Consider the following 13,948-nt stretch of genomic DNA (forward strand, 5'->3'; position numbering starts at 1 on the left):
CTAATTATTTTCTAAAAACTGAACTGCAAACCGAAATACCCAACGCTTTAAAGCAAATAAAACTTCTCTACTTACAGTAAACAACTACCACGTGCGAATAAAGTGCGATTTAAAGAGACGTCATAAATCACGCCATTCAGAAACATTTATTTCCCCGTTTGTTTATATAATCAAAAACACGTGTATGTGAGTCATGCTTCTCTCATTTCGAGTAGAAGGTCTAATTTACATGTATCTGAAACCATATGAACATACAGTGCCATCTTGTGGTAGAAATTATAGTTTGAAAAACGTTCCAAAGTACTGGCACAAATACGTGACAGTCGGTAGAGAATGGAACAATCCTCTGGCACGCCTGCGTGTCGGCCGGTAGGTAAGTGCGTTCGTTGCTGACACGTATACGTGACAGGCGACACGAAGGGGTTAAATTAAAAGTATTAAACTTTTCAAGTGCTTTTTCACCAATAATATGCAATAAAATAGCTACTTTAATTTCAGGTGATTTAGTAATACCACCAGAAGCTAACATATAAATTTGGAATTTTTGTTTCCATTTCTTCCAATTTTCGCTTAAATTTCCTTCGAAACTTAGATTACTTGGTGGCTTTAATCCATCCATATTTAATTTAGGACTTTAAATAGTTTATATATACGTATTTTTAGCCACTTCCAATAAAAATAAACAACTCACTTACCAGCGATATAGGTTTCGATTTCACAGTAAACAACCTCCCATCATGTTTTTGTTTAGAATATCTTTACCCACGCTGCATGGTTCTTCAAAAAAGATTTTCTTTTTTAATCATCGACGGGCTGCGCCATGTGTTGTATTTTATATGTGTTGGGTACGTGCTCAGTGATGATTACAAGATGTACACAAACATCTACATTACCCATCTACTATACTATATTACAGTTATGATTAAAGATAATAATAGATACAGTTACAGTTACATATATAACAAACAGTTTTTACTCGGGATACAGTATTAAAAGAAAACACCACGTGATTTCAACAGATGAATACTTATGCTCTATTAATTTTTTTTTATTTCGTCGAAACTTTTGAATGCAAATTACGAATAGCAGCTAAATCATATAGTCATTCCTCGTTAGGAAATAATAATTTCAGAGTTTTGTTTCCGTTATTGCTAGGGAAAACAAAACAGGAATTTGGAAGGAAAGTCGTTTTGAATTCTTGTGCCTTATTAGTGCGAACTTTCTTCTCTGTTTCTGTAGTTCTTACTACTTGCAAAAGCGTTATCTGGGTAAAAACCATTTAAGATATATTTCAGAACTATTCACATAACAGCAGCAACAAAACAGACCTCTAATGTCATCGACAGTTTTCCGATCAAGAAAACAAGAAAATTAAATATATTTAAAAAAGGAAATTTTTCTTTCAAAAATAAACATAGAATTTTATTTCCTAACATGTAATTCTGACGCTTTTCGTTGTTACTTGTTTGTATATCAAGATTCGCTGCAAAATTCCCAATTACGCCACTGATTCGGCTTGCATGCAATGTTCGAGTAAAGAATTCTTCACAAAGTTTATCTAAAATTTTATATTACGAATAATAAAAGCGTGAGTGACTAAATCATGAAATCGAATATTGTCAAAAGTATAAGAAATTGTTTATATTAATTTATCCAGAGCGTTCCACGCTTTCATATAATATAAAATTGTAGACCCGTGGTCATTGATAAAGGCTTTGAAAATCTTTTATTTCACCATCAACGAAGACATTCCGCTATTAGAAATAACATTAATCAATCTGTCATGCTTCCATTTAATCTTTCTGTCCATTTCAAAATTGCAGGGTTTCTCCAGAAGTTAAATTTTCAAATCATTTTCTTGCCCATCAATAAAAATCAATGATTCGATTTCTGATTTTAATTCTTGGGAAATTCTCGGTATGGTCAAATTAAATAGCGTTAAACTTTCGCAACAAAGCCACAAGAATCTTACGTCCGAAAAGGCGAAATGAACGTCTCCGGTAGTTAATCATATTCGGGAATTTAATCACAATTTTGACTTTAATTCTACCTATTCTATTATTCTTCTTTAATTAAGTTATCCAAAAAGCTTCTTTAAATGGTGAATTGGATTTTTTTGAAGCTTTTCACATTCACAAAGATTTATTTTGTTTGACTAGTCTTTCCAGTCCTTCCTAACGCATTTAAATTTCTATTGATTTAATTTTCAATTTTCGTTATTATTTCTGCCGACAGATGGCGCTACCTTCTCTTTGGGTACGAATACAGTGAAGAACATTAAAGTAGATACTATTTCAAACATATTCTGAATCGGGGACGCCTTAAGACATCTTCAGGCCCTGGGCCCCTATGCAAAAGTAGACCCCACCTGTGTCCTTTTTATTTCTTTAAATGTAAGCTTTAATAAAAGAAACCCATAATAAAGTGAAGTTTCATTAGAAAATTTGTTCTCTACATTTTAAATCTGCAAAACCATTAATTACCTCTTCAAAATCAACCGTTAATATTTTATATACTCATCAAACTTAAATTATTCAAATGAGATCAAGTCATACGACTTCTCAATTCATTTTTGACCAGTTTGAGTTTAGAAAAAGAACTCTTACCATTCGCGTTAGTAATCGCCATCGACAAGAAAATTCTCATTATTATTTCAATATTTGGGAACGCTGTGAATAATCTTTCATTATACATGTATGTACAAAAGAGTGTGCTAATAACAATCCCAATCTCCTCATACAACTGTTCTTCATCATCCGCATTTGTAAAATTATATTTCTTGTTGAATGTTCCTTTTTTCCATGTCTTCTCTTCGAATTTTTCTTCAGTGTCTTGTCATTTGTGATTAGATATGACTTTGACAATCTAAATTCAGTTCCTCATCATGAGCACCCTTATCATAAAATTTCAATATTTTCTCGCATGCTATGGATTTTGCTCTAATTCAAATGACAAATATTTTCAAAAAACACAAACATTTCAAATACTTCCTCATATCTTTTACTGCATTTTTGTATGTTGTAAATTAGACGGTTGATACTGGTAAAAAGCTTTCTACATTAAATTTCTGACTGAAGTTGCCTACAAAATTTATGTCTGTATCTTTCTCTCCTTCAAAAGAAGTTATCCTAGCACTGCGTTGTTTTACATGCTAGTGAACACTTTGATAATATTTTAAAACGGTCCCTTGGCTTTTGACTCATAAAAATCAAAAGAATCTCTTTCGGTTTTTTAGATACATCAATAAAGATTTTAACAGTTTCATTGCTTTCAGCAAACCCATACTTTTACTTTGGACCAATAAACTCACTTTGTGAAAACAAGTCAAAATGTTATTCCAAAAGATAATTAAAAAAGTCAATTCCAATTCATTCACCTTGTTTTTCAAGTTTTTTGCAGGTATTTGCCTTGTTTTAAGTCGAGTATCTACTGCCTGTGATTCGTCATTAAACAATAAAGGCTCAATTTCTGTATATCCTGCACGTAAAGCTTTGATTGCATCTCCGCATGCAGACCAACTTGTTATTAATAAGTCTTTTAATACATTTTTACTTCCTTGTACGAAGTAAAAAGGAAATATTGTAATCATGAAAATTTTCAGGCATCATATTAAAACGAAAATATCCATTTTGACCACTATCGAATGCAGTTTAATGATGTTTTTGCGTGACAGAATAAAAGCCTCTTTTCCACCCAAAAGAGTTCTAAAGAGAATTTTTCATGCCGTCTGTACGTATGTATCTCGCATAACTCAAAAACGAACAGTCTCAAAACGTTGAAATTTTGTATATAGGACTGCTATAACATGTAGATGTGCACCTTGTATTTTGGTTGCAATCGGCCACACCAAATGCATGTAAATATGAATATATATATATATATATATCCACTGTGAGTTTCTTATATGTTTGTAAGTTGTCCATTTTTTGCTTTAAAAATGTTTGAATTATGTTGTTCTTATCTTCTGGTTAAGGTTTTTATGCCTTTAGTAAATCTGCATGCAATATTTGTGGAGTTCAGTTGTTTAAGTGCAGCTAAGCTTTATGATGGCGGACATGTTTGTTTACATTTTAAACTTGGCAAAAAAGCAGATTTGTTGCCAATCTAGAGAAACTAAGCTTCCCAACAAATATAACACCTTCTTTTATTATTGCGAATTAAATCGTGTTTAATCCATTCTGGAATTTATTCAAGGAAATAAGTGTTTCAGATTTACTTCGTAATTTTTAATATATATTTTGAGTTTTTATGTATTTTTGCCTTGTCGGGAAGTGAGAACTGAATTAATTGAATAAGAAATAATGAATCGTCTGTGAAAAACTGCTTTTTTGGTTTGCTTGATTTTTTTTATACATCATTTTAGATTTATTACAATATTTGAATAGAACATGTGGCAACAATTAGATAATTCTTCAAATAATATAAATTTATATGCATTCTGAGTTATACTATGGATGAAATGTAAGGCTGTTAAGTGAACCTAGCACCAGAGTGTCGGTATGGTAAACAAATACAGTCAAAAGTCGTTAATTCGGAATGATCTATAATCCGGACATCAAAACTAAAAACTTTCTGCGCAAGCGCCACGTTGACACATGCGCAGAGGCGTTCACGCGTGCGCATTTTATGTATAATGGACGTATAAGCTAAAATTATCTAATTATCTATTTCAGTTAATGTTGATGATTGCGTTGTTCCTTAATTTTCGAATTGCATCCGGCTTATTATTTTTTGCAGACTGTAAGAGCAATTTTATAAAAGTAAGCTTAAACTTTCGATTATATCAAATAGAATTTCCGATATATATTTGTTAATATGTAAAGGATCTAAAGCGAAAGTATGTTTTGAAATCCGAAATCTGTTTATCAATTTCACGCTGCTCGGCGGCGGGCGCCTAATGAATTGGAAGTTGATTTGTCAGCACTATCCTTATCTTCAGCGCAGATGTTTTTATTTTATTTGGCTTATAATTCCTTACCAAATGTAGTATTTCATCTCGATATGCTCCGTCTTTGATATGATTTAAAACAAGTTCCTCGTCATTATAATTCGCTTCCGATAGCGAAGAAAAGTGACAGAGGTTATTGAAAACAAAAAAATTTCGATTGACAAATTAGTCGGTGTTCTTGACACAGCAATTATAGGACTTGAACGGCGGAACTTTGTAACTGAACAAGAAATTATGTCTGTTTAATAGAATTAAAGAGAAAGTATTATCACATGAAACGAAGCAAAACTTAAACAACTTGCATTGAAAGAAATGTTTAATAAAGTAAACAAATAAATATTAAGCTTTTTCTTTTATGTCTGTTTAATAGAATTAAAGAGAAAGTATTATCACATGAAACGAAGCAAAACTTAAACAACTTACATTGAAAGAAATGTTTAATAAAGTAAACAAATAAATATTAAGCTTTTTCTTTTTGCAAATTTTGATACCCTTTAGATCATAATTGTTCTTTATTTCATAAATTACGGTTTCATATTTTTAATTTTAGAATTTCTGCATGCCATCTTACGAGATTTAAACTGATGATCTATAATCCGGAAAAATCGATAATCCGGAATCGCCGAAGTCCCGACGAGTCCGGATTAACGACTTTTGACTGTATAGTGAATTTTAAAGAGTGCATTTATTCTATTGTGGTTTATACGCTATTGACAAAGAAGACTTAATTCAATCCAAAGTTTATGTTTAAATGAAATGGAAGAAAAACTGTGTATAATTTAATATTCTGTGCAAGGAAGTCATGTGGTGTACACATTAGATTTTTATTTTCTTTTATCAGAATTCAAATTTAAATTCAGTATATCCCAACATTGGGTTGACGATGAGAAAAATTGAAGAGATTTTGGACAAAATTGAAGTAAATCGTCCCATTCTACTGCTTGAATACCAATTAATTAAATTCAAAGAATGTACACATGGTATGTATACAGTGTATTAATTTTTTTTCTTGAAGTCGAACTTGCAGTCCTGAATATTTTCGGACATATTCAAGGCATTATCATATGACTGACTTCATATAACTATGAGTAAAATGTTGCTATTTTCCAAAAATCAAACCACAACATCCATCAGATACTCTGAAGTATGCCCATAGATATGAACAAACTGCAAAAATCTCTCAACTGGTGCACCATTTTGGATATATTGTTAGTTGGTTAAATTTTAGTTGGTCGACATGAGTGACATTTGGAGTAGAATCAACAGAGACAGAGTAATACGTAGCTTTACGTATTTCAGTGGCGATAGTTGACAGGACTTTCGACACTATGACTTCTGCGAATTCCTTACAAATTGTAACAGATTGATAAATGAAGTTACCTTTCTTAGAATTACTATACTTTTTGATATGGTCATCTAAAATTGGATCAGAACTTTATAATAGCCACTATTATCTTCAGCACTTCTTTCCACTAATGATGTTCATCATTGAATTGTGTGATAAGTTTGCTGTCTACTCGACTAGATAAATGTAAATGACTGTGGTAACTCATCATACACTTATGCATTCAATGAATTTTCATGTTGAAAAGTAGCTGTATTTGCATGCTTCCAGTCACTGAATACGCTAGGTTGAATGTAGATTTGGAAGATGAAAACAATTTACATATAAAACAGTGATACTTTTCCTAGTGACGGAGAATATATTAGCCATTTGTGATCTACAACCTCACCATTACGTAACTCTTTTTTGAACAACATCACAGAAAGGTATTTTGTTTCATTTCATTAATTGTATATACGTGCTGGTATTTCAAAATCATTATCTTTGTTGGAAAAAACTGACAGACCTTTTTCAACCCAGTACAACAGTAAATTCTTGTTGATATATGAAGGCCACAACCCTGGATCTGTACTTTCAGGAAAAATATTTGAAATGTCCATAATCTCACCAGTTATTGTGCTTATTTCGGTAGATCTTATTTTTCTTTTTAAACAGTTAAATAGCTGGTTTCTCACTTACCCTGTCCTTCAACTTCAGATATACTGGTAGAAGTGGTAGAGGTAGATGTAGATACAGAATATTTGAATTAATAAAAAACTGGGTCAGCTTCGGTAATTTATCAATATATTTCTTCTTTTCCATAGATTTTTCTTGTTTCGCAGCTCCACTTTCAAAATGCTTCATTCTGACTTGTCCTGAATCAGGAATAATTAAAATAAATGTTGAGAGTAATTCTGATGGTTTAATATAGGTACTTACAACTTTGTTATCTACCAGTACGACAGTAGATTTAAGTAGACAATATTATATTCTGTCAAATACTTGTATAAATACTAACCCGTAATAAATGCACATGACTCACAATCTCATAAACCGACTTGACTGACTGCCGCTTTTCGACTATATGAGTAATGAAGCTGTATGGTGGTAGGGCTAGGCCTAGATGCGGACGACAAACGTGGCGACATAATAATGCAGTCTTTTCAATTAGCATATAGCTCGAAATTTCTAGTCTTTGGAGGAAAATGTCCGAGAATAACATCTGCTGATCAAAATTATTCACATTATGATCTTATTGAAATCCACTCAAGAATGAAACAAAGCCCCCTCTGAAGCTGAAGACCTGGGCCTAGCTGGCCCATGCTTTAAAATGTCCCTAACCTGAATAAAACAAAGATTTTAAGACAAAATATTGGTTGTGAACATTTAAATTTACCCAATCTTTTTAACTATGAAATTCTAGAAGAGGACTATGCAGGACTTAAAAAAACAGAGCGGCTAGTTCATAAAACTTTTCCCCATGAAATGGGAAGTGAGAAGTGATAATTTGTTGCCACTGGCTGCAAATCACAGCAAAGAAATAAACGTTTTAAATTTGAAAAAAGAGCGTTAAAAAAAATCTTTACTTTAGAAGAGAAGATGTTATTGCTGTATGCATTTATAATGTTTAAAAAGTTAATAATAATTTAAAAATAACAGATAAAATATGTTACGTTTTCTTAAAAGTTGCAGGTTTCTTTTCCCTCTGCATTTATTATTAAATCATGAAGGAAAAAACTATGACATTCACTATCTTTTCTTTATTTGCATACTGAGAAAATTCTATTCCTCTTTTTAAGATAACTATAATGAGGACTTTTTAAAAATAAGTCAAAAATAAAAAAAATAAAAAAAAAAAACCTTAGTTTGGCATAGTTTTAACTATATATATGTCGTTTTTTTCTCTACAGCTGAAAAAGAGCAACTTATGTTTGGCTGCCCTTGAAATCGATAGTTTTGTTCAAATTTAGTCTAAACTAAGAATGCTTTTTTGACCTAATTATAAATTTTATTTTTGTGTGTTTCTCTTCCGATTTGATACAACAAATATTTTAAAAATAATTGTTTAACTTTTACTCATATTCATACACATACATTACATTTAAATAACTACATCAGCCTTGTCCTAAGTTTGACACATTTCAGCTGCAAGACCTCATGACGCTTCGATTTTCATAAAGTTTGTAATCTTGAAGGGAAATTACCAAAAAGTATCGTCACAAATTGCACATAATTATCGCCAGTCTGGTTCTTTTCACAGAGTTCTTAACTTTCAAGTACGAAAAGAAAAACTGTTTTCATATAAATGACAAAGCGAGTTTTCTTATTGCAAAATTTTATAATTTTGACAAGTACTAATAAAAGTTAACCAAATTTGTATCTTAAAATCTTTGAACATGATTTTTATTAGAGTGTAAATTAATTAACTCTATTTCTAGATTTTCCGAAGAATACATTCATTTTTTGCTATGAATGTGACGTAAAACTAGAATCCAAACCATTAAAATCTTAAACTTTTTCTTCAAATTCTTGCCACAATAATGTTAATTAATTTATGGAAAATATATTCATAGGCAGCATAAAATTACTTCGAGCGCTGCTGACTTTGACACTGCTTTACTAGAAAACAATATATGTGAAAATTAATTTGGGATGTCCACATTGCTAGTTTTAAACAGGCGAAGTTGGAGCAGATGCAACATAGAGCACAAGACTACTTCCTGTTAATCCCCCCTAATAAGAATCACATCGGCGAGGAGCCACACAAAGGAATGAACTAGCCCTTCTGTTTAACCCTGGGACTATGACGTTAGACCATTTGCTGCACATCTCAGATCTAACAAAAATTTTCCCACTTAAACTCTATATCCAATATATATAGGGTGTTTCAGCAAATCAGTTACAACTGTTAGATGAGATAAGAATACACCTAGACAATGGAAAATAACACATTCTTGGCACGGTAGTGACAACACAAAATGCAAAAAAGGAAAGACATGAACAGAATGACAAAAGATGTTTTATTATGTTTAGTACAGCAAAAAGCAACAAATAAATACAAGAGCAGACCATAATCAGCATTAAAAAAGGTATTTGAAATTACAGTCCCAGGCCATAATGCAGGCCGGTGCATGGAAGATCTGCATCATGCATGGCAGACGAATCACGCATGAATGCTACTTGCTACTTCACAGCCCAGGTTGTAATTTCGAACACCTTCTTTGATGACGATCATCAGTTTAGTTCTTATTTCTTGGTTTCCGTTGCACTAAACATAATAAACATTATTCTCATCCTGTTCGTGTTCTTCCTATGTTTTGTGTCATTTGTGTTTACTGAGCACTTGTATATAGTATTTGTATTATTTAAACTTCAATTTTTATTTTTTGTTTGTTCTACTTTGTTTTAATGTTTGTATTTATTTTATGTTGTCATTGAACTGTATTTTGCCCATGCATGGCTAATAACACAGTGTTGCTTTACTTCTCACATGCACCAGCCTGAGTTCAATGGCCATGATAGTTGTATGTGATGTGAGTATATATGACTTTATTTCTTACAGAGGCAGACAAGTTGCGCTTTGCACGATATTCATGGTATAACCTGTTTCGATTATTTTGTTGCTCCAGATATGCAAACTGGATGTAACAATCAACCTACATGGCTTTACTGCTCACAGGTTCATTTATCCTACACCTGCAAGTTCCTGGGGCATTAAAATGTAAATCTCAGGACTTGATTACTTCATCCAGTTTTATACTATCCCAGCAACAAATGTAAAAATTCTAAATTTTCCTGCAGCACTAGTTTTCAAGAAATAGCTTCAAATTTCAAACTTTCCTGCTCCCAAAAATTCAGCCGATTTCAACTTCTCTCCTGAACAACTGAATAAAAATCTTGACCAAATTTTTGGTCTTAATAACATCCAAGATTTAGCACTTTCTACTCTAAAATTTTAAATACAGTGAAACTGTTTTTAAAGCAAGTTAACTACTGCAAACTTCAATATGCTTTGGACTTCTACAAATTATAAAAGCAATTCTAAAGTTCTCATGTTAAAATGACTGGCTGTGAAAGGTCAACTGACCTTTACTCCATGCATTCTACGATGATTTTGTACATTCTGGGCTTTCTCCACCATCAACAGATGGCACCACTTAGTCAATTAAGTGTTATGGTATCTAACTTGCTATATCCTAACGGAATACTTGCGCAACATTTTCTGAAGCTAGCGGCACTTTTTCCAGCCATGATCTTACCTACAGTGGTAAAGTGCCACATTTCTCTTTCCTTCACTTACACAAACATGTATATGCACATGCATACATGATGTACACATCCATCACAGACATATGCCTACATGCACACATTTCTAAATCTAATAGCACAACAGTACCAATATTATTTAGACTTCTTCACATGCAGGCCCTTCTTGGGCTTCTCTAATGAACTGGGGAGAGCTGGAAAAGTATTTCGTGCTGAAGGCCAGTATGGCGAAAAAGCAACAAAGTACCTTCGCTGCTCCTGATGAAGATGTGATGACCTGTATCCTTTTGCTCTCAAAATCGATAGCCTTGACTAAAATCTATGCCAAACACAAGGCTTTTGCTTTGATAACTTTATGTTTTACTTTGGCATGTTTCTCCTCTCACTTAACTTTTGTAAACAGAATTCTTTAATCAATTGCTTAAAATATACAACAAATTATTTTTAATTATTTTTCTCCTTTTAGTTTATCAGTTAGTTTATGAATTTTAAATAAAAGATTATTTCACAATTTTTTTTTTTATTTAAAAAAATTTTCATCTTTTTAGTCTTAATGTATGTTATCAATGAAATTATCAAATCAAAAATCATTTTTGACAATGAATAACTTTTTATTTCATGCAATGCTGTTATCCTAAACAGTCAGTCTAAAAAATCCAGTGGTTCTGCACCAGAATTAGAGTTTTTGTTAAAAATCTCCGGTAAATTTCATTTAAAATCTTTGTTCAATTTTATCTGATGGTGAAAATAGTAAAACCCTGATAGTCTGTTCATTACATGAAGGAAAAAAAAAAATCATTTAAACATTACATTTTTTTTTTTTTTTAAATCGCTTCACCAAATTTATCAAAAAGCAGTTTAAAAATTGGTGACAAACAACATGAGTGAACTAAATAAGAGCTTATAAATAATAAAAAATACAATTAAAAACAGTTTTTATGCAATAAGCTTTTATTTAAAATGGATATGATAATTCATGCTGTGAATAATAAGAAAATGGGGCACCCACTAAAGTCTTATACATTTGGAAAATGAAATTAAATTGATAGATTTAGTTACCCACCCTTCACTTTTATTATTCAAAATATAAAACTATAGATGAATTCTATAAATAGAATTATTTAACCTATTATTCCCATTAAATTGTGTGATAAATTATTTTTCTCTTTTTAGCCCATTAATTATCATATCCATTTTAAATAAAATTTATTGCATAAAAACCTTTGTATCTTCAATTGTATTTTATTTTCTGTTTTTTTAATCTCAATTATGCATTAGCAATGATGAAATTTTTAGTCATTATTAAAGTACAAGCAACAAATTATAAGAAAATTATGAAATAAAAATAACTGAATGAAGTTATTCAGAGATTGAAGAAATCGACATAAATTTTCCCTTTTGGAAATTGGATGTATAAACAATGTCACAACAAGCATTTTACTTGAAGCTAAAATAAAAAATGAATATCAACATTCTTGTTTTTAAAGAGAGTGAAATGCTTGTTTCTATGAAAATTTGAAATCTACATATCGGATACTTAGATGTTGAAAGTTTAAAATCATGAATGTCAAATAGTCAAAAGTCGTTAATTCGGACACCCATAATCCGGAATGATCTATAATCCGGACCTCAAAGCTACAAACTTTCTGCGCATGCGTCGACATGTGCGTACGACCTTTACGGCTGCGAATATGCTTGTGCGCGTGCATAAAATACGTTTACAAGTGCACGTTTAATGTATAACGGAAGGTATAAGCTAAGCTAAAATTATCTAAGTATCTATTTCAGTTAATGTTGCAGATTGCGTTGTTCCTTAATCTTCGAATTGGATCCGGCTTATTATTTTTTGCAGACTGTTAGCGCAATTTTATAAAAGTAAGCTTGAACTTTTGATTATGTCAAATAGAATTTCTGATATATATTTACTAATATGTAAAAGATCTACAAAGCGAAAGTACATTTCGAAGTTCATTAAACAAAAAGTGGAATTGCTGAAAAAAATGGATAAAGGCATATCCTTTGTTTATCTAAACTTTAACGTTTGTTTATCTTTACCACCGCGGCGGGCGCGCAATGAATTGAAAGTTGATCTGTCAGCACTATCCTTATTTTCAGGGCAGATGTTTTTATTTTGTTTGGCTTATAATTCCTTACTAAATGTAGTATTTCATCTCGATGTTGTCCGTCTTTGATATGATTTAAATCAAATTCCTCGTCATTATAATTCGCTTCCGATAGCGAAGAAAGTGCCAGAGGTTATTGAAAACGAAAAAATTACGATTGACAAATTAGTCGGTAGACACAGCAATTATAGGACTTGAACAGCAGAACTTTGTAACTGAACAAGAAATTATGTCTGTTTATAGAATTAAAGAGAATGTATTATCACGTAAAAAACGAAGCAACTTAAACAACTTACATTGAAAGAAATGTTTAATAAAGTAAACAAATAAATATTAAGCTTTTTTTTTTTTTTTTGTAAATTTTGATACCCTTTAGATCATAATTGTTCTTTATTTCATAAATTATGGTTTCATATTTTTAATTTTATAATTTCTGCATGCCATCTTACCAGATTTAAACTGATGATCTACAATCCGGAAAGATCGCTCAGAAATTAAGTCACAATTTTCATACAAGTTTCACTGATAAGATCTTTTTTTATTGTATTCGATGGTGCAAACAATAATTCTGATATGCTTAATTTGTTAATTAAATGAAGATATGCATGAAAATTCATTTAGACATCAAATAAAGTCTAATTTTGAAGAAACCTTTTCATCACATTGAATTGTCATTGACCAACAGTGTATGTATGAAATTTGAACTTGATAGCTTATCCAAAAGTAAGTCAAAAATTAATGCTACAATTCCAATATCAGCAAAACACAATGGGTGAACTAAATAAAAGCTTCGAAAAAAGTCAAAAATTCCCCAGGATGTTTTATCGGTCCTATTATATGGTAGGACTTTAATGTTTTAGAAATACCTTTTCTTCCTGATTTCTCTATAACCAATGAAGGAAATTTCTTAGACACATACAAGTTGGCCTTTATTAGTACTACTGTTATCCTGTCTTCTCTTTTCAAATTTTCTTCTTTAAAAGCACCCATTACATTTCAGTGAGGATCATAAAATAGGTCCATGAATATATCTCAAATGATATGTTGTTCAAGAAAAGGATTAATACCGCATTTTTTTTTTTTCCATTTCTTCTGCTGCTAGACAATAAACACTTCATAGATAGTCTCGAATACCAATAGTACTTCATAGATAGTCTCGAATACCAACTATGTTCTATTATTAATTCATTAGCCTGCCAACAGAAGAATTCAAGTCCAGATTTTGTGTGCCAGTAATTTTAATTCCTGCCTTTAACATTAACTAATATGTTCCAAGTAAATTATTTA

The sequence above is a fragment of the Stegodyphus dumicola genome, chromosome 2 (assembly GCF_044657685.1).
Source record: "Stegodyphus dumicola isolate Sdum_Otavi_A_Nest chromosome 2, ASM4465768v1".
In the NCBI taxonomy this organism is placed as follows: Eukaryota; Metazoa; Arthropoda; class Arachnida; order Araneae; family Eresidae; genus Stegodyphus; species Stegodyphus dumicola.